The sequence below is a fragment of the Ovis aries genome, chromosome 24, assembly GCF_016772045.2.
Source record: "Ovis aries strain OAR_USU_Benz2616 breed Rambouillet chromosome 24, ARS-UI_Ramb_v3.0, whole genome shotgun sequence".
Lineage (NCBI taxonomy): Eukaryota > Metazoa > Chordata > Mammalia > Artiodactyla > Bovidae > Ovis > Ovis aries.
This window is the reverse complement of record NC_056077.1, coordinates 15,814,766-15,837,172: the sequence shown is the minus strand read 5'-3', so window position 1 is coordinate 15,837,172 and position 22,407 is coordinate 15,814,766. Positions and strand designations below refer to the sequence as shown.

General features: G+C 41.6%; 1 pseudogene; it reads left to right on the top strand.

Annotated features, from left to right (window-relative positions):
- The window catches only part of LOC105604858 (small ribosomal subunit protein uS10-like), a 71,878-nt pseudogene extending 49,671 nt beyond the window's left edge, over window positions 1-22,207 (top strand).
- The last annotated feature ends 200 nt before the right edge of the window (window positions 22,208-22,407 follow it).

Here is a 22,407-nt window from a genome sequence, read left to right as displayed (position 1 = left end):
TGGTCATTGGCTTCATTTTTTTTTTTTTTTTTAATCTCTGAAGAGGGTAGGTGTTTAATAAATGTTTGTTGAACAAGAGAGTGAATAAATGACAGCTGAGTTTTGCTGACTGCTGCATCTGGAGAAATTTCTGTCCTTTGGTAGCTGGGTGATTTGTCTTTGATGGCTTCTGAAGAAAAATAAGTCCGGTATTAAGGAGTCTTATCTTGCCCAATGGATGTATGTACCCTGTATTTGTGCTGGACATAAACACGGATATAGCAATTGCAGGCTCCTTCTCCACAAATCACTGGGCCAGTTCTCCTTAGAGCAGACCAAGAGGCATTACCCTTGCTTTGAAACATGACCTAATTTTACTGACTCACGGGCAGAAATCCTGAGATTCTGGTCCCTTTTCACCAATGTCCTCAATTTTTTCTCATATGACAGGGGAAAAAATAAATAAAACAACCTACCCATAACCTGATCATTTTCAAACAAGTTTGTTCCTATTAAGTCTTTGTTTGGTTGCTGAGTCACGTCTGACTCTTTTGCAACCCCCATGTCCTGTAGCCCGCTATCTCTGTTCATGGGATTTCCCAGGCGAGAATACTGGATGGGTTGCTAGCTCCTGCTCTGTGTTAACTCTTTAGAGTCCATTAACTGTCGTGGCGTCTGTAAACTGGATTTGTTTCTGTAAACTGGGTTTGGCTTCAGGATATGAGCTGGCAGAGGCTCTGAAGTGCTACGGAACTACTAAGGCAAATCAGTGAACCTGAAATTTGAGAATTATGTAGGACAGAGGTCAGCAGACTAGTCCACAGGCCAAATCCAGCTCTATTCTCATGACCTTGAGCTATGAGTGAGTTTTGCATTTCTGTAATGGTTACATTTCAATGACTATATAAGTACCCATGAAATAGCTTCGATTTTACCTCTTTCTTTGCAAAGCCTATTTATTATAGATGGTCACTGAAGAAGAAGTTTCTTTATCCCTGATGTAGGGGAAAGATTCTATCAGAGACAGAATTTGGGGAGTAGACATATATATCATGGATTTTGAAGTTGTCTACAATAGGCGTACCATGTAACACTGCCTCTGTCCCCTAGGGAATCTGTGTTATGACTGTACAGTAAGCCCCTTACATGTGAACAAGACCCACTCCAACAGCATGTCTGTCAGTCCAGTTTGTTAGTAAGTCCAATAAAGTTAGCCTAGGTGCCCAACTAACACGATCAGCTTTATAGTGCTGTACTACAATAGGTTTATAATACTTTGCACACAAATAATACATTAAAAACAAACACAAAAAACAAAGAAAAGAGTTTTAATCTTACAATACCTTGAAAAGTACACTAGTGCAGAACAACAGCTGGCACACAGGGGCTGGCATGTTTGTATCTTTAAGAGTTCACAACTTGAGTGTTCATATGTAGGGGATTTATTGTGTTGGCGATTGAGACTTGTGAGTTATGGGTTGTTTGGTGGAGGGGTGGGGGGCACTCAATGAATGCATCTGAAAACAGAGATAGGGGATGCAGAAATGGAGGCTTGGGTACCAGAGGGTAGCAGTCATCAGGTACAGCCTCCCTGTTTAGTGTCTGCAGGGTCTCCAATCAGGCTTGGAAGGAATGATACAGACTCATCACCTTTCTCTTCTTCCTACTGCCTACGTGGGCTGCAGCTTGCTGGGTCTCCCTGATACTGTCCTTTGAGAGGGCGTGTCCAGCCTGCACTTAATCACGGGGCCCTCTCCTCTCCCAGCAGCCCATCATCCAAGCACACTGCCACTTCTCACAGAGGGCCCTCTTACCCATCAGGGGACCATAATGCCTGGCAATCATTTTGGCTTTTCCAGACTTAATGTTCCCTCTCCTCAGGTCCTTCCTGCCCCAGTGGAAAGCGTAAGCATGCTATTTTAAGACATCCTTTAGTACCAAAATACCACTTTGAGACACTCGTGTCCTTCCTTCCAATAATGTCTTTTGTTTAAAGTATAAAGAACTTATCAGGCAGGGGCAGTCTTGGCTTCCTATGGGAAGCTAGCCAAAGGGCAGGTAGAGCCTCTAACCGGATTTCTGCTGCTCCAGGGCATCCAGGCTTCCCATCACAAATGCTCAGGGCAGTGGAGATCCTTTGTCTTCTTCAATTACTCATTCTCAGCTTCACAGACTGAGGACTAAGGGGAGGGGTTCCCTGGGGACCAGGTTTCCTGTGGATGGAGCATCAGGGTGAAAAAAGGCAGACTGGAGATAATGTGCCGAGTGGGCACTCAGCCTGGCCACAGGGAAAGAACTGGAAAACATGAAAAATAAGAGAAGCCAGACCATGTAAAGAGGTTTTTCCTACAACAGCAAAGATGATTGAGACTATCTGAAGGTAACGCGAGTAGTGGGTATCCAGTGACATCATACAAACCAACAGCTATTTGGGAGAATGAATTACAAGCAGAGCTCCCCACAGTTTTAAGTCTTACTTCCAACACTGTATTCCCCCCTCCTCATGGTAGCTAATATTTACTGAATGCTAACTATGTGTCTAACTATTGATGGTTTTGAACTTTGGTGCTAGAGAAGACTCTTGAGAGTCCCTTGGACTGCAAGGAGATCAAACCAGTCAATCCTAAAAGAAATCAACCCTGAATCTTCACTGGGAGGATTGATGCTGAAGCTGAAGCGCCCATACTTTGGTCATCTGATCTGAAGAGCTGACTCATTGGAAAAGACCCTGACTCTGGGAAAGATTGAAGGCAGGAGGAGAAGGGTGCGACAGAGGGTGAGATGGTTGGATGGCATCACCGACTTAATGAACATGAGTTTGAGCAAGCTCCAGGAGATGGTGAAGGACAGGGGAGCCTGGTGTGCTGCAGTTCATGTAGTTGCAAAGAGTTGGACATGACTGAGCAACTGAACAACAACAACTCTGTGTCAGTTACTATGCTAATCCATTTATAAGATTCAGCTTACCTATTGCAAACAACAATCCTACTATGTAGGATTTATTGTTTCCTATCTTTATAGAAGAGGAAACCAAATCTCACAGAGGTTAAGCCACTTGCCCACCATCACACAGCTCACGAGTGGCAGAGCTCAGGCTCACATCCAGCCCTGACCCCAGAACCTGAGCTCAGGATTTCTCCATGAGATCGGCTTTCCCAGGGAGTTTGCCTCTAGGATCTCATCTCCTGTGTGAGACGGGCACCAGCAAATGCTTTGGAGGAACCAACTCCCATAGACAGCTGTCTAGATGGTGTTGATATTATAAATGGTATTGTAAAAAATCAGGATATGGCTTATAAATCAGGCAAAGGGAAGTTATGATTCTTCTGGACACTCTAATCTATCTCCCTATAATTGCTTGTATATGAAACGCCTGCATGAGGTTATCGGAGCCTTCCCCGAATCGTTTGCGAAGGTAAGATTGCAATTTCAGCAACCCTTGTTACACAAACTAAAGCAATCTGTTCTCCTTTGACACTCTGACACCACTGACTTGCAAAAGGGTTGGAGCCAGGGATGGAGAGGAATTTGTTCACGTTCCTGTTTCCAATGAAAGTATGAAGGGTTAACTATGGAGCATCCTCTCTGCAGGTGAGGGCTCTGGCTTCTCAACAAAGTAAGGAAGCAATCTTGGGGATATGTAAGGAGAAAGCCCCAGCTCCATTTCTTTAAACCATCTTTAACCTTTAGTTCTAGGAACTCAAATCAAAAATCAATTCTGTTTTTTGTAGTCGATTTGATAGTAATTCTATCTCTAATGGCAATGGCAAGAGGAATAGTCAGATAAACTCAGCAGCAAAATGACATATTCATTAGCAATTTACTGGGTGTGAAATTTCCACCATGAGAAAGCATTCCTGAACAATATAGGGTCAATGTACCCCTAGGGCAGGCGACCCATTCTACTAATTAATGGGGAACACTGGTGGGATTAAATGTCTGCTACCCAAATTATTTGAGTGTTTACAGCAGAGTTCTTTCGTAAACACCTTGTGCTCTGAAAATAAGTCAGGACCCAAAACAATAAACAAGCTGACATAACAAGATGATTGTAGCCTATTGTAGTCCAGAAAAATCTAATCTGGTCTCCTAACAGCATCGCAATCTTTATTGTGACTGTATGTGTCCCAATTCATCAGCCCACTTCGACAAACTCTCCCTGCCCGTAATCATTCACTTTCAGGGTAGCCTCTGAACAAGTATCGACTTCAGAGCCTGGCAATTCATCCCTGCTTCTGCATCTCTCCATCAACATTCTTTGACAGTCTCTGAAGCAAGTCAGGAGAGAAAAATGTGGCCTCTACAGGCAGGACCTCCGAAGAGACTCTGGGAGCAGGGAAAAAGAGGGCAAGCAAAATTCTCTAGCTCAGTGCAAAGGGAGGACAAAACACTGGCATCATATCTCATCCCTGTTAAAATCCCAACAACATTCCCTGTGATCTACAGATCAAGTGGAATCATGAAATATCAGGACAAAAAGGTAGACTGGGGAGACATGCTTACGTTTAATGAAGGCCTTCAAAATCACTGTCTCATTTCAATCTTACATCCAACCCAAGATATAGGCACAATTATTAACCCCTTTTCCAGATGAGGAAACTGAGACTGAGGGAGGTAAAGAGATTCACACAGCCTAACAAATGACTTATAAACGAGATTATTTATACTAGCAGTTTTCCAGCTTTTTTTACTGAGGTAAAATTGGCATGATGTAAACTTAACCGCTAACCATTAGGAAGATCCCCTGGAGGAGGGCATGGCAACACGCTTTGGTATTCTTGCCTGGAGAATCCCATGGACAGAGGAGCCTGGTGGGCTACAGTCTATGGGGTTGCAGAGAGTCGAATACAAATGAGCGACTAAGCACAGCACACAGGGTCCATCCAGCAGCAGCTGGTGCATTCACAGTGTTGTGAAACCATCTCTCCTGTAGGGCTTAAAATATTTTCATTACTCCCAAGGGAAACCTCATGCCCATCTCCCACTCCCAGCCCCTGGATCCATTAGTCTGTTTCATGTGTTTCAGTTCAGTTCAGTTGCTCAGTCGTGTCCGACTCTTTGTGACCCCATGAATCGCAGCATGCCAGGCCTCCCTGTCCATCACCAACTCCTGGAGTTCACTCAGACTCACGTCCATCGAGTCAGTGATGCCATCCAGCCATCTCATCCTCTGTCATCCCCTTCTCCTCCTGCCCCCAATCCCTCCCAGCATCAAGGTCTTTTCCAATGAGTCAACTCTTCACATGAGGTGGCCAAAGTATTAGAGTTTCGGCTGCAGCATCAGTACTTCCAATGAACATCCAGGACTGGTCTCCTTTAGGATGGACTGGTTGGATCTCCTTGCGGACTCTCAAGAGTCTTCTCCAACACCACACTTCAAAAGCATCAATTCTTTGGTGCTCAGCTTTCTTCACAGTCCAACTGTTACATCCATACATGACCAATGGAAAAACCATAGCTTTGACTAGACAGACCTTTGTTGGCAAAGTAATGTCTCTGCTTTTGAATATGCTGTCTAAGTTGGTCATAACTTTCCTTCCAAGAGGTAAGTGTCTTTTAATTTCATGGCTGCAGTCACCCTCTGCAGTGATTTTGGGGCTCCCAAAAATAAAGTCTGACACTGTTTCCACTGTTTCCCCATCTATTTGCCATGAAGTGATAGGACCGGATGCCATGCCTCTTAGTTTTCTGAATGTTGAGCTTTAAGCCAACTTTTTCACTCTCCTCTTTCACTTTCATCAAGAGGGTCTTTAGTTCCTCTTCATTTTCTGCCATAAGGGTGGTATCATCTGCATATCTGAGGTTATTGATATATCTCCTGGCAATCTTGATTCCAGCTTGTGCTTCTTCCAGCCCAGCGTTTCTCTTGATGTATTCTGCATATAAGTTAAATAAGCAGGGCGACAATATACAGTGTTGACGTACTCCTTTTCCTATTTGGAACCAGTCTGTTGTTCCATGTCCAGTTCTAACTGTTGCTTCCTGACCTACATACAGGTTTCTCAAGAGGCAGGTCAGGTGGTCTGGTATTCCCATCTCTGTCAGAATTTTCCACAGTGTATTGTGATCCACAGAGTCAAAAGGCTTTGGCATGGTCAATAAAGCAGAAGTGGATGTTTTTCTGGAACTCTCTTGCTTTTTCCATGATCCATCGGGTGTTGGCAATTTGATCTCTGGTTCCTCTGCCTTTTCTAAAACCAGCTTGAACATCAGGAAGTTCACAGTTCACATATTGCTGAAGCCTGGCTTGGAGAATTTTAAGCATTACTTTACTAGCATGTGACATGAGTGCAATTGTGCGGTAGTTTGAGCATTCTTTGGCATTGCCTTTCTTTGGGATTGGAATGAAAACTGACCTTTTCCAGTCCTATGGCCACTGCTGAGTTTTCCAAACTTGTTGGCATATTGAGTGCAGCACTTTCACAGCTTCATCTTCCAGGATTTGAAATAGCTCAACTGGAATTCCATCACCTCCACTAGCTTTGTTCATAGTGACTCTTTCTAAGGCCCACTTGACTTCACATTCTAAGATTTCTGGCTCTAGGTGAGTGATCACACCATTGTGATTATCTGGGTCATGAAAAATTTTTTGTACAGTTCTTCTGTGTATTCTTGCCACCTCTTCTTAATATCTTCTGCTTCTGTTAGGTCCATACCATTTCTGTCCTTTATTGAGCCCATCTTTGCATTAAATATTCCCTTAGTATCTCTAATTTTCTTGAAGAGATCTCTAGTCTTTCCCATTCTGTTGTTTTCCTCTAATTCTTTGCATTGATCGCTGAGGAAGGCTTTCTTATCTCTCCTTGCTATTCTTTGGAACTCTGCATTCAGATGCTTATAGCTTTCCTTTTCTCCTTTGCTTTTTGCCTCTCTTCTTTTCACAACTATTTGTAAGGCCTCCCCAGACAGCCATTTTGCTTTTTTGCTTCCCTGTCTCCTGTACAATGTCATGAACCTCCATCCATAGTTCATCAGGCACTCTGTCTAACAGATCTAGTCCCTTAAATATAATTCTCACTTCCACTGTATAATCATAAGGGATTTGACTTAGGTCATACCTGAATGGTCTAGTAGTTTTCCCTACTTTCTTCAATTTAAGTCTGAATTTGGCAATAAGAAGTTCATGATCTGAGCCACAGTCAGCTCCTGGTCTTGTTTTTACTGACTGTATAGAGCTTCTCCATCTTTGGCTGCAAAGAATATAATCAATCTGACTTCGGTGTTGACCATCTGGTGATGTCCGTGTGTACAGTCTTCTCTTGTGTTGTTGGAAGAGAGTGTTTGCTATGACCAGTGCGTTCTCTTGGCAAAACTCTATTAGTCTTTGCCCTGCTTCATTCCGCATTCCAGGGCCAAATTTGCCTGTTGCTCCAGGTGTTTGTGTCTCTATAGATTAAAAAACAAAAACCCAATCTGCAAAATGAAAGTTGTTGCTGTTCAGTCAATAGGTCATGTCTGACTCTTTGTGACCCCCACAAACTGCAGCATACCAGGCTTCCCTGTCCTTCCCTATCTCCAGGAATTTGCTCAGATTCATGTCCATTGAGTCAGTGATGCCATCCAACCAACTCATCCTCTGTCATCTCCTCTTGCCCTCAATCTTTCCCAGCATCAGGATCTTTTCCAATGAGTCAGCTGTTTGCATCAGGTGGCCAAAGTATGGGAGCTTCAGCTTCAACATCAGTCCTTCCAATGAATATTCAGGACTGATTTCCTTTAGGATTGACTGGTTTGATCTCCTTGCTGCCCAACGGACTCTCAAGAGTCTTCTCCAGCACCACAATTTGAAAGCATCAATTCTTCAGCACGCACACTACTTTATGGTCCAACTTGCACAACCATACATGGCTACTGAGAAAACCATGGCTTTGATTACATGGACAAAATAAAAATAGAGCTGCTAATTGGAACTGGGGGCAGCATCTTGGAGCTTTGTGCCTTTAACCTTCCCAGTCTATAGTGGGGTCTCACTGTGAGCTCTAGAGAACTATTATGGGAGACTCTTGGGAAAATCTGCTATAAGGATTTCTGTCACAGTGCCATAATTATCTTTCCCTCAAGGGAACAGATGAGACCATTAGACTGTGCGAAGTGTTGTTAAGCTGAGACAGGACAAGGTTTGCCGCACCCCTGCCGAGCAGGAGCCCACATATCTCCATTGGGGACAGATTAAGGATACACCAGGTTGTAGACCTCGGTCAAAGCACCGTTTTTAGGAATCCTGCTTGTCTTCTTTGCTTTTTATACACATCTCAGTGGACAGACGGGGAAGGAACTTTGGGTCTTACTTAGATAAGACAAAAGGAAGATATCATTGGATTTTGCCATGGACTCAACATTTGGGCCACAAAAAATGTCAGAATACAGCCTGCTTTCTTGCGAGAAAGGTCACCTGACATTCCAACCTGTCAGGTTTGGAGTTGAAGCTGGTGCAACTCTGTGTGATTTCCTTCCCGCCTGTACTTACTAATGGTGAATTGGAGTCATTCGTGTAACCCTAATGTTGACCACTCGGTGTGCTGTTCCTCCCCAACTCCATTTCTTGGTGAGCTTCCACGCAGCCTGCCGAGTGGAAAACGACCCTTGCATCCTGCCCCTTGACTACAGATTGGGCCAAGGGTAGACATAAATCTAAGTCTAAATTTGGATAATGCCAGCATCTCTTGGGGATTGGGTATGCGGCTCAGTCTAAGTAATAAAACAAACAAATGCACATAACAAAACAGAAACAGACTCACAGATACAGAAAACAGACTAGTGGTACCAATGTAGGGGAGGGAAGGGGGAAGATAAGGCATGGGATTAAGAGATACAAATTACTATGTATAAAGTAGATAAACAATAACAATCTATTGTGCAGCACAGGGAAATACAACTATTACTTTGTAATAACTTTAAATTGAGTGTAATCTATAAAATACTGAATCACTCTGCTGTACACCTGAAACTAATATAATAGTGTAAATCAACTATATTTCAATTTTTTAAAAACAGCATGTGGCTCAGGAGCTCTGCATTGTTGCTGTCATGCACTTGGATGAAGAGCCACACAATTCTGAAACCTGCCTCAGAAAGACACAGCTGCTACCAGAGAGGGAAAGAGAAGCGTGAAGCAGAGAAGCCTGCAGAAAGACACAGGGTGAGACACTCGGGTCCCCATCCAGGGGAGACAGGCACCTGGAGACATGGCTGAAATTCCTGCTCTTAGTCCTGAATGATGCCCTGCCAGTTTAGTCAGGGTTGCTTTGCTTGCAAGTGCCAGAAACACAGCTCAAACTCACCCAAACATCCAAGGAGGCTATTAGCTTATGGAGCTGCAAAGACCAGGCACAAGGGCTGCAGTTACCAGGATGTTGCCATCAGGGTGCTCCTTCCCCAGCTTTCAGGTCTGCCTTCCTCGAGGTAGCCTTCATTCTCTGGTGGGCTCACCAAAAGCTCCCAGATGTTCTGGCTGAGAAACGGCAACGGAGGAACTGCTCACATTCCCAGCAGGTTTAGAAAAACTGGGGAGCTGATGCCCATTGGATGGTTTTGGTCATAACCACCAGGAAACCAAGACACTGACACTGAGTTATATGTTAACTCATCAACCCATCTTTAGAACTCACCATGAGGTGAATCAGACCCACCCAAACCATGAGGACTAAGGGAAAGAATGCAAAGGGATGCCACTCAAAAGGACATTAGGGTGCTCTTCCAGAACATGGATTCTGGGCAGCAAAAAGAGGGAACCTCTGCCATATCCTAGTGTCTCTACCAAAAAAAAAAAAAAAAAAACCCACAACCCAAAACCCTGTTTTAAGTTAGTCCAATAGGTTTCTGTTTCTTGTCATCAAACAGCCTTTGACTAAATATCTAGAAAAATATGTGGGAAATAAAAATTATTAAGACAGATTTCAGCTGTCAAGGACCTTATCTTTTTATAAGAAAGTTAAAACCCAGTGTATGCAAATTGTACATCACAAGTAAAAGTTGATTCCAGAAGCACAGAGAACCTCAGTTTCAAAGGCAGTGATATCGGCTGAGATAAGCAGGAAGTTCCTTATGGTATTTATTTGGCTTGGGGTTTAAGTGAAGACCATAAGGTTTCAAATACACAGTATATTTCTCATTAAAGACAATGGTGTTATCAAACACCTAGAGGCTGACAAGTACAAGGTGCAAAGAGAGATGGTCAAGTTTATCTCCTAAATATCTCTTACATCTATTTCTCCCCATTTCTCCCACCTCCCGCTCAGCCTAATGTCTCACCCAGATTCCTGGGGCAACCACTTTTGCTCCATTCTAAGCCATTCTTTACATGTCTGCTAGAATGATCTTTTTCATCTGTTGATGACATACCCTACTTGCCTTCCAATAAGTCTCCCATTGCTCTAGGCTAAAATTTTTCTCCTGCCTCCTCCCTCTGCACTCCAGTCCACCATGATCTCTGAATTATATGAATTCTCCAAAACTTCAGATGTGCTGGGGAGGCCACCATGTTGGGGAAATGCTTTCATCTCCACCCTTCGTGTCGTGATTAATTTACACTCTACCTTCAGATCTCTAGCTAAGGAAGACCACTCCAGCCAGGCCAGTTCAGATCCCCCTGTGATGCACACTCAGTGTCACTGAGTATTTATCATTATTGCCCTTATTTCAGTTAGTAAATAGAACTTCATTTGAGTGATTATTTCATCAATGCCTCTGCACTCTACAGCAAGTTTTTCAGTCTTGGTTCTATTGACATTTTGGACCAGATAATTCCTTGTTGTGTGTGGGGGAAGGGGCTGCCATGAGTGTTACAGGATCTTCAGCAGCATCCCTGCCTCTGCCAGCATCCCTCAACCTTGAAAACTCATTGGAAGGACCAATGCTGAAGCTGGAACTCCAGTATTTTGGTCATCTGATGCAAATAGCCAACTCATTGGAAAAGTCCCCGATGCTGGGAAAGATTGAAGGTAAAAGGATAAGAGGGTGTCAGGGGGTGAGATGGCTGGATGGCATCACCAACCCAATTGACATGAACTTGGGCAAACTTTGGGAGATGGTGAGGGACAGGGAGGCCTGGCGTGCTGCAGTCCATGGGGTCGCAAAGAGTCAGACATGACTGGGCAACTGAAAAACAGCAACAGCTGGCCTCTGCCCCCTAGGTAACAGGAGCACACCCTTCCCACTCTAGTTGGAACAACCAAAAATATCTCCAGACATCACTCCAGGTCTCCTGGGTGGGTGGGGACCAAAATAGCCCCCCATTGAAAACCGCCACTGTACAATCTAATTCTATAGACTCCAGCAGGAAAGAACCAATCCAATGCCTGGTAAATGTATCTATTTGGTTTTCAATACCAGCATTTCACTTAGAGAGCTCTAAAAATTATTAATATAATCATGATCTGACCCCCATACCAAATAGGAATCTCTGAGGGGATGAGGTGAAGGGATTTAGATCCAGGCATCCATAAAAAACAGAAAATTTCCCAACCGAATCTCTTGTGAAGTTCGGGTTGATAATCACAGAAGCAGGTGACCATTGCTGAAATCTTTGCTTACTGAATGGAAGGGAGGGATGGAAACAGAGAGGAAGTGATAGAAGGGAGGGGGAAAAAGGGGAGAGATGAAAGGATACAAGGAGAAGAAGCAAAGGAAGTAGAGGGAAAAAAAGGAAAGGGAAAGAAACTCTGGTTAGACTGGGATCACAAGAGAAATCGGGCTTATTGAGGCTGGAAATCTAATTTGGACTGTATGTGAAGAGCTATGAATATTATTTTGCTGTTTTGGTGTGTAGGCAATAAGAAGCCAATGAACATTTCAGAGCAAGGATGCTTTAAGTTCAAAGCAATGTGTTATAAGAAGTTGAATGGGCCATGCAGCACAAGAGGAACTGGAGTGAGGAGACCCAGGAACCAATTGTATTGTATTAAAACATTTGGGATAATGATAAATGGAAAGGAAATAAAGAACACCAAGGAAGGTGATGTTCTCCACAGGAAGAAGAATTAGGTGATTATAGGCGCCAAGTATTGGGCTGTATTTGAGAATATGACAGCCATGTGTCCATCATTCTGCAGTCTAGTGAGGAAGATGGACATGGAAAACCAGTCCTAATGTAACGCTAAAAAGGGAAGCAGAGGGTGCCCCTTGGAGCACAGAGAAGGTGCCTAATCTGGTCTCAAGGATCAGAATACACTTCTCAGTGGGAAAGCCCTTGATGCTCAGATCTCTGGGGTGAAGGGGGTTGGGGTGGATGAGTGAGAATAAGAAGGAAGGGAATTAAGAAAATATAATTGGGTTGGGGTGGGCAAGAGCAAAGCGTAACAGTGGCAGGTGAGGCAAGAGAAGACGTGGATGATCCTGGAGGGCCTTGTAAACCATGGCTCAGGATTTTAGACCTTATTCTTAGGGTCAGGATAAGCTACAGAGGAAAGTGTTTCTTAAATTTTTATTTATTTTATTTTTTATTGGAATATAATTGCTTTACAATGTTGTGTTACTATCTGCTGTACAATGACATGCATCAACCATTTGTTGTTCAGTCACTCAGTCATGTCCAACTCTTTACATCCCCATAGACTGCGGCATGCCAGGCTTCCCTGTCCTTCTCTGTCTCCCAGAGTTTGCTCAAACTTATGTCCACTGAGTCAGTCATGCTATCCACCCATCTCTTCCTCTGTCACCCCCTTCTCATTTGCCTTCAATCTTTCCCACTGTCAGAGTCTTTTCCAATGAGTCAGCTCTTCAAATCAAGTGGCCCAAATATTGGAGCTTCAGCTTTAGCATCAGTCCTTCCAATGAATATTCAGGGTTGATTTCCTTCAGGACTGCTGGTCTTATCTCCTTGCTGCCCAATGGACTCTTAAGAGTCTTCTCCAGCGCCACAGTTCAAAAGAATCAATCAACCATAAATATACATATATCCCCTTCCTCTTGGACTTCCCTTCCACTCCCCCTATCCCACCCCTCTAGGTCTTCACAGAACACCAAGGTTCCTGTGCTTTATAGCTGGTTCCTACCAGCTATCTATTTCACACATGGTAGTGTGTATCTGTCAATCCCAATCTCCCAATTCATCCCACTCTCCCATTCCCCAGCTGTGTCCACAGATCCACTCTCTATGTCTGCATTTCTATTCCTGCCTTGGAAACAGGTTCATCTGTATCATTTTTCTAGATTCCACATATATGCATTAATATATGTTTTTCTGGCTTACTTCACTCTGTATGACAGACTCTAAGTTCATCCATGTATCTACAAATGACCTTATTTCATTCCTTTCAGATACTCAGGAATATTCCATTGTGTATATGTAACACATCCTCTTTATCCATTTATCTGTCCTTGAGCATTTAGATTGTTTCTGTGTCCTGGCTATGATAAATAATGCTGCAATGAACATTGGGGTGTATTTGTACTTTTGAATTATGGTTTTCTCAGGGTATATCCCCAGTAGTGGGAATGCTGGGTCATATGGTAGTTCTTTTGTTGTTGCTGTTCCGTTGCTAAGTCATGTTTAACTCTTCGTGACCGTATGGACTGTGGTAGTTCTATGTTTACTTTTTTTAAAACGTTTACTTTATTTTTTTACTGAAGGATAATTGCTTTACAGAATTTTGCTGTTTTCTGTCAAACCCAACATGAATCAATCATAGGGATATATATATATATATATGTATATATATATATATATCCGTATGTATATATATATATACACCTATCCCCGCCCTTTTGAAACTCCCTCCATCTCCCTCCCCATCCCACCCCTCCAGGTTGATGCAGAGCCCCTATTTGAGTTTCTTAGTCACACAGCAAATTCCCATTGGCTATTTTACATATGGTGATGTAAGTTTCCATGTTACTCTCTCCATACATCTCACCCTCTCCTCGCCTCTCCCCATATCCATAAGTCTATTCTCTATGTCTGTTTCTCCACTGTGGCCCTGTAAGTAAATTCTTCAGTACCATTTTTAGAGACTCTGTATATATGTATTAGAATATGATATTTATCTTTCTCTTTCTAACTTACTTCAATCTGTATAATAGGTTCTAGGTTCATCCACCTCATTAGAACTGACTCAAAGTCATTCCTTTTTATGGCTGAGTGATATTCCATTGTATATATGTACCATAGCTTCTTTATCCATTCATTTGTTAATGGATATCTAGGCTGCTTCCATGTTCTAGCTATTGTAAATAGTGCTGCAATGAACAATCGGATACATGTGTCTTTGTCAATTTTAGTTTTCTCAGGGTATAAGCCTAGGAGTGGGATTGCTGGGTCATGTGTGGTTTTATTCCTAGTTATTTAAGGAATCTCCATACCATCTTCCATAGTGGCTGTATCAATTACCTTCCCACCAACACTGCAAGAGTATTCCCTTTCCTCCACACCCTCTCCAGCATTTATTGTTTGTAGACTTTTTCATGGTGGCCATTCTGACCAGTGTGAGGTGATAGCTCATTGTAGTTTTGATTTGCATTTCTCCAAGAATGAGTGATGTTGAGCATCTTTTCATGTGTTTGTTAGCCATCTGTATGTCTTCTTTGGAGAAATGTCTGTTTAGGTCTTTTTCTCACTTTTTGATTAGGTTGTTTGTTTTTCTGGTACTGAGTTGTATGAGCCACTTATATATTTTGGAAATTAACCCTTTGTCAGTTGTTTCATTTCCTATTATTTTCTCCGATTCTGAGTGTTGTCTTTTCACCTTGCTTACAGTTTCCTTTGCTGTGCAAAAGTGTTTAAATTTAACCAGGTCCCACTTGTTTCCTTTTGTTTTTATTTCCATTACTCTAGAAGGTGGGTCATAGAGGATTTCACTTTGATTTATGTCATTGAGTGTTCTGCTTACGTTTTCCTCTAAGAGTTGTATAGTTTCTGGTCTTACATTTAGGTCTTTAATCCATTTTTAGTTTATCTTTGTGTATAGTGTTAGGAAATGTTCAAATTTAATTCTTTTGCATGTAGCTGTCCAGTTTTCCCAGCACCATTTATTGAAGAGACTGTCTTTGCCCCATTGTATATTCTTGCCTCCTTTGTCAAATGTAAGGTACCCACAGGTGCATGGGTTTATTTCTGGGCTTTCTCTCTTGTTCCATTGGTCTATATTTGTGTTTGTGCCAGTGCCATACTGTCTTGATGACTGTAGCTTTGTAGTATAATCTGAAGTCAGGAAGCTTGATTCCTCCAGCTCCATTCTTGTTTCTCAAGACTGCTTTGGCTTTTCAGGGCCTTTTGTGTTTCCATATAAATTGTAAAATTTTTTGTTCTAGTTCTGTGAAAAATGTCATTGGTAATTTGCTAGGGATCATATTGAATCTGTAGATTGCATTTGATATTATAGTCATTTTCACAATATTGATTCTTCCTACCCAGGAACATGGAATATCTCTCCATCTGTTTATGTTGTCTTTGATTTCTTTCATTAGTGTCTTATAATTTTCTATGTACAGTTCCTTTGTCTCCCTAGGTAAGTTTATTCCTAGATATTTAATTCTTTTTGTTGCAATGGTGAATAGGATTGATTCCTTAATTTCTCTTTCTGATTTTTCATTGTTAGTATACAGAAATGCAAGTGATTTCTATGAATTGGTTTTGTATCCTGCAACTTTGCTAAATTCACTGATTAGCTCTAGTAATTTTCTAATACTATCTTTAGGGTTTTCTGTGTACAGTTTCATGTCATCTGCAAACAGTGAGAGCTTTGCTTCTTTTCTGATCTGGATTCTTTTTATTTCTTTTTCTTCAATGATTGCTGTAGCTAGGACTTCCATAATTATGTTGAATAAAGTGGGGAAAGTGGTCACCCTTGTCTTGTTCCTGATCTGAGGGGCAACACTTTTGGTTTTTCACCATTGAGATTAATGTTTGCTGTAGGCTTACCATATATGGCCTTTACTATGTTGAGGTAGGTTCCTTCTATGCTCATTTTTTGAAGAGTTTTAATCACAAATAGGTGCTGAATTTTGTCAAAGTTTTTTTCTGCATCTATTGAGATTATCAGATCAGTTGTTCAATCTGTCTGACTCCTTGTGACCCCATGGACTGCAGCACGCCAGGCTTCCCTGTCCATCACCAACTCCTGAAGCTTACTCAAACTCATGTCCATTGAGTCGGTGATGCCATCCAACCATCTCATCCTCTGTTGTCCCCTTCTCCTCCCACCTTCAATCTTTCCCAGCATCAGGGTCTTTTCAAATGAGTCAGTTCTTCACATCAGGTGGCCAAAGTATTGAGATTATCTTCTGGTTCTTATCTTTCAATTTGTTAATATGATGTATCAAGTTGATTGATTTGTGTATATTGTAGAATCCTTGCATCCCTGGAATAAACCCAACTTGATCAGCTTTTTGATGTGTTGCTGAATTCTGTTTGCTAAAATTTTGTTGAGGATTTTTGCATCTATGTTCATCAGTGATATTGGCCTGTAGTTTTCTTGTTTTGTGTTGTCTTTGTCTGGTTTTGGTATCAGGGTAGTGGTGACGTCATGGAATGAGTTTGGAAGTGTTCCTTCCTCTGCAAATTTTTGAAAGAGTTTTAGAAGGATAGGCATTAGCTCTTCTCTAAATGTTTGATAGAAGTCTCCTGTGAAGACATTTCGTCCTGGGCTTTTGTTTTCTGAGAGATTTTTGATCACAGCTTCAATTTCATTACTTGTAATTGGATTGTTCATAATTTCTGTTTCTTTCTGATTCAGTCTTGGAAGATTGAACTTTTCTAAGAATCTGTCCATTTCTTCCAGGTTATCCATTTTATCTATATAGTTGTTGATAATAGTCTCTTATGATCCTTTGTATTTCTGCATTGTTTGTTGTTACCTCTCCTTTTTCATTTCTAATTTTGTTGATTTGATTTTTCTCTCTTTTTTTTCTTGATGAGTCTGGTGAAAGGTTTGTCAATTTTGCTTATCTTCTCAAAGAACCAGCTTTTAGTTTTGTTCATCTTTACTATTGTTTCTTTCATTTCTCTTTCATTTATTTCTGCCTGGATCTTTATGATTTCTTTCCTTCTATTAATTTTGGGTTTTATTTGTTCCTCTTTTCCCAGTTGTTTTAGGTGTGAAGTTAGGTTGTCTATTTGATGTTTTCCTTGTTTCTTGAGGTAAGATTGTATTACTATACACTTCCCCCTTAGAACTGACTTTGCTGCATCCCACAGGTTTTTGAGTTGTCGTGTTTTCATTGTCATTTGTTTCTAGAAATTTTTTGAGTCCCCTTTTGATTTCTTCAGTAACCTGTTGGTTATTTAGAAACGTATTGTTTAATCTCCATGTGTTTGTGTTTCTTACAGTTTTTTCTTGTAATTGATATCTAGTCTCATAACATTATGGTCAGAGAAGATGCTTGATATGATTTCAACTTTTTAAAATTTACTGAGGTTTGATTTGTGATCCAAGATGGTGTTTATCCTGGAGAATGTTCCATGTGCACTTGAGAAGAAGGTGTATTCTTCTGCAATTGGATGGAATGTCCTGAAGATATCAATGAGATCCATCTCATCTAATGTATCATTTAAGACTTGAGTTTCCTTATTAATGTTCTGGTTTGGTGATCTGCACATTGGTGTGAGTGGGGTGTCAAAGTCTCCTACTATTACTGTGTTGCTGTCAATTTCTCTTTCTAGATCTGTTAGTGTTTGTCTTATGTATTGAGGTGCTCCTATGTTGGGTGCCTAACAATATTTACAATTGCTATGTCTTCCTCTTGGATTGATCCCTTGAACATTGTGTAGTGTCCTTCCTTACCTCTTGTAATATTATTTATTTTAAGGTTTGTTTTGTCTGATATGAGGATTGCTACTCCAGCTTTCTTTTGCTTCCCATTTGCATGGAATATATTTTTCCATCCTCTCACTTTCAGTCTACATGTGCCTTTAGGTCTGAAGTGGGTTTCTTGTAGACAGCATATATGCGGGTCTTGTTTTTGTATCCATTCAGCCAGTCTGTGTCTTTTGGTTGGAGCATTTAATCCTTTTACATTTAAAGTAATTACTGATATATATATATATATATATATATATATATATATATATGTATATATATATATATTCCTACTGACATTTTCTTAATTGGGGTTGATTTTGTAGACCTTTTTCCTTCTCTTGTAGTTCTTGACTATATATATCCATTTAATATTTGCTGTAAAGCTGGTTTGGTGGTGCTGAATTCTCTTAACTTTTGCTTGTCTTAGATATAAGGAGGGTGGTGGGAGGGGGTTCAGGGTTGGGAACTCATGTACACCTGTGGTGGATTCATGTCAATGTATGGCAAAACCAATACAGTATTGTAAAGTAAAAAAATAAAATTTAAATTAAAAAAATCAATTAAAAAAAGTTTTTTATTTCTCCATCAATTTTGAATGAGATCCCTGCCAGGTATAGTAATTTTGGTTGTAGATCTTTTCCTTGCTGTACTTTGAATATATCCTGCCATTCCCTTCTGGCCTGCAGAGTTTCTGCTGAAAGATCAACTGTTAAATGTATAGGGTTTCCCTTGTATGTTACTTGTCGCTTTTCCCTTGCTGCTTTTAATATTCTTTCTTTGTGTTCAGTCTTTTTTGTTTGGTTAGTTTTTATGTGTCTTGGCATGTTTCTCATTGGGTTTATCCTGTATGGGAGTCTTTGCACCTTTTAGAATTGATTTACTATTTCCTTTTCCATGTTGGGGAAATTTTCAACTATAATCTGTTTAAATTTTTTCTTATACCCTTTCTTTTTCTCTTCTTCTGGGACCCCTATAATTTGAATGTTGGTGCGTTTGATGTTGTTCCAGAGGTTTCTGAGGCTATTCTCAGTTCTTTTCATTCTTTTTACTTTATGCTGCTCTTCAGAAGTTATTTCCACCATTTTATCTTCCAGCTCATTGATTCGTTCTTCTGCTTCAGATATTCTGCTATTGATTCCTTTCAGGAAGTGAAAGTTACTCAGTTGTGTCCGACTCTTTGCAACCCCATGGACTATACAGTCCATGGAATTCCCCAGGCCAGAATACTGGTGTGGGTAGCCTTTCCCTTCTACAGGGGATCTTCCCAACCCAGGGATCAAACCCAGGTCTCCCACATTGCAGGCGGATTCTTTACCAGCTGAGTCACAAGGGAAGCTCAAGAATACTGGAGTGGGTAGCCTATCCCTTCTCCAGAGGATCTTCCTGACCCAGGAATTGAACTGGGGTTTCCTGCATTGCAGGCGGATTCTTTAGCAACTGAGCTATGAGGGAATTCATATTCCTTCCACAGTATTTTTAATTTCAGTAATTGTGTTGTTTCTATAATTCTTCTAAGTCTTTGTTAATTGATTCTTGTATTTTCTCTATTTTGTTTTCAAGGTTTTTGATCATCTTTACCATCATCATTCTGAATTCTTTTCCAGGTAGTTTGCCTATTTCCTCTTCTTTAATTTGGACTTCTGTGTTTCTAATTTGTTCCTTCATTTGTGTAATATTTCTCTGCCTTTTCATTATTTTTTTTTAACTTATTGTGTGTGAGGTCTCCTTTTCAAAGTCTTCAAGGTTGAATTCTTTCTTCCTTTTGGTTTCTGGCCTTCTAAGATTGGTCCAGTGGTTTGTGTAAACTTTGTATAGGGTGAGATTTGTGCTGAATTTTCTGTATATTTGTTTGTTTTTCCTCTGAAGGAGAAGGCTGAGTGAGGTGGTAATCCTGTCTGCTGATGGTTGGGTTTATATTTTTTGTTTTGTTTGTTGTTTAGATGAGGCATCATGCACAGGGTGCTACTGGTGGTTGGGTGATGCTGGGTCTTGTGTTCAAGTGGTTTCCTTTGTGTGAGTTCTCACTATTTGATACTCCCTAGGGTTAGTTCTCTGGTAGTCTAGGGTCTTGGAGTCAGTATGCCCACTCCAAAGGCTCAGGGTGTGATCTCTTTTTTTTTCTTTAATGCTTAGTCTGGTTTCACTTGCTCATGCAGAGGCCTTGCACCCAGCCCTTCAGGCCAGAGCTCCTTCTGGAAAATGGCCAAGTGGACACCTCAGCTCATATGTTTACTTTTTTAAAGGAATCTCCATACTATTCTCCACAGTGACTGTATCAATTTACATTCCCTCCAACAGTGCAAAAAGCAAAGTAGGGACACCAGGCAGATTTGCAGTTTCTCAGGTCTCATTTTTGCTCTGGGGTGCAAAATAGAAATTTGGTAAAGAAAGAAGTCAGCAAACTATTTCCGAGGCTTTGGACCCAGCTGAGTGGGAAGGAGAGTGGCCATATTAGCAGCAGAGGGGAGAAGAAGACAGGAACAAAAATTTCGGGACAAAAGGTAGTTGAGCATTTTCTTCTGTTATTTTACAAAAATGGTAGGTTTCCGACATGGAGTTCCCATGTTAAAAAGAGGGAAGTGTCCTGGGATGCAATAGGTCCTATAGATTGCAGGCACTCATATTTCAGTAAGGAGAGCCTGGTTTGAATGAGCCAGGACTTCCTTCCACTCTGGGCAATCAGGAATTTCTCCTGGGAAGTCTCTCTGTGTCTCTCAAAGATCTCAACAAAGAGGGAACATGGGCTATAAAGCCAGAAAAACCAGAAAAATCCAAATTCCAAGCCCTGCCCCATAGCTGATCAGTTGGACCACTTCCTTAACTAATGTGAGCCTCAGCTTCCTCTAAAATAGGGTACCAATCCTTGCTGTGTGGCTGTGAGCATCACATTTGCTATTTTATGACAGATAATAACAAGTGGACAGTGCCTAGAAAAGTGGTCAGCGGTGGATAAAGGGTGATTTTCCTTCCTCTCTGAATGGAGGCTTCCAGATTATGTGGATTCATTGGCAGCTTGGGCTATTGGCTGCCACAAACTGTTACACCATGGACTGCCATTTCCACAGATAAGCATTAATTCAAAATCATACAGGTAGGAAAGGCTTAGGAGAAAGACTCCCTCATGTTCAGAAGACAGAGGAAAAAATTCAGGAGTCCAGGCAGTAGAAATATTTGAATAACGACAGAGCCAGAACATTTGTAGCAGGTCAATAGACTGCTCTTCTCTCTCCAGTAAATTCTCCATCTTGAGTTTCTATAATATCGGCATCTTTGTTACAAAGCAACTTCTGAGCCATTACTCTTATGAAGGTGTATTGAATGAATTTGAAGAAGAATGTTGCTTTATTACAGACTAAGGGCCTTGTGTTGATGATTTACAGTGGAGTGGTGTACGCCTGCCTGATATGATCTGCAGAAGTTACAAATCAGGCAAAGGGAATGAACTTATCTTGATGCCTGGCCTGTGTGTTCAGCCAGGACTCTGTTGACTGCAACTGACAGGCACACAACTCAAAATAGTTTAAGGAAAAGTGGAATTATAAGGACCTGGAGGGATCTCGTGAAGAACGGATGAATCAAGCCCAGGAAAAGGCAGGAATGCAGGGAGACTTCAGGATCCATAAAACCAAGATTCAGACACACTGAGATTCTTCTTCCATTTCCTATAGCATCTGTCTGCTTGTTTCCTTTTTTCTTCTCTCTCATTGTACATGGTTTGTAGCTACACAGCAAAAAACACAGCTCCTGCTCTTTGAGAAAAATGCAGGTTGCTGCTTCAGTGGAGCCCCAAGGCCACCCGCTCCTGTTCCTGACCCACCACTGTTCACTCTCCCCAGGAACAAGTTGGTCAGGAAGCCTCACCTCACCTGTGGCTTTTAAAGATACTGTAAGTTGGTGCAGTGGTAAGGAATCTGCCTGCCAATGCAGGAGACATGGGTTCAGTCTTTGGGTTGGGAAGATCCCTGGAGGAGGAATTGGCAACCCATTCCAGTATTCTTGCCTGGAAAATTCCATGGACAGAGGAGCCTGGCGAGCTACAGTCCATGGGGTGTAAAGAGTCAGACATGACTGAGCGACTGAACACATACCCACACACACACACATACACGTGCGCGCGCACACACACACACACACACACACACACACACACACACACACACTACTCTGTGGAGCCAGTGGTGGTGATTCACCAGATTAGAATCACCCTCAGCTGCAACATGAAGTCTTTGGAGAAGGTTAGTGCTGAGCTGACCGGAGATGTGAAGGAAAACAATCTCAAACTGAAAGCATGGGTTCAGATACCTACTGAGACTCTGAGAATAACTACAAGGATACAAAGAGGACTTGGAAAAGATGGTTCTAAGACTTGGAATTGTTTCCAGGCAAGGATCCACAAGCAACATTGACTTGCACATTCTGAGACTGTCAAACAGATCACTTCTATCATCACTGAGTCAGGAGTTGAGGTTGAAGTCACCATTGCAGATGCTTAAATTAACCTTTTTAATAAATTGATAAAGTGAAAGTGAGAAGTGAAATTGTTAGTCACCCAGTTGTGTCGGGCATTTCACGACCCTGTGAACTGTAGCCTGCCACTCTCGCTCCTGTGTCCATGGAATTCTCCAGGCAGGAATACTAGAATGGGTGGCCATTGCCTTCTCCAAGGATCTTCCCAACCCAGGGATGAAACCCA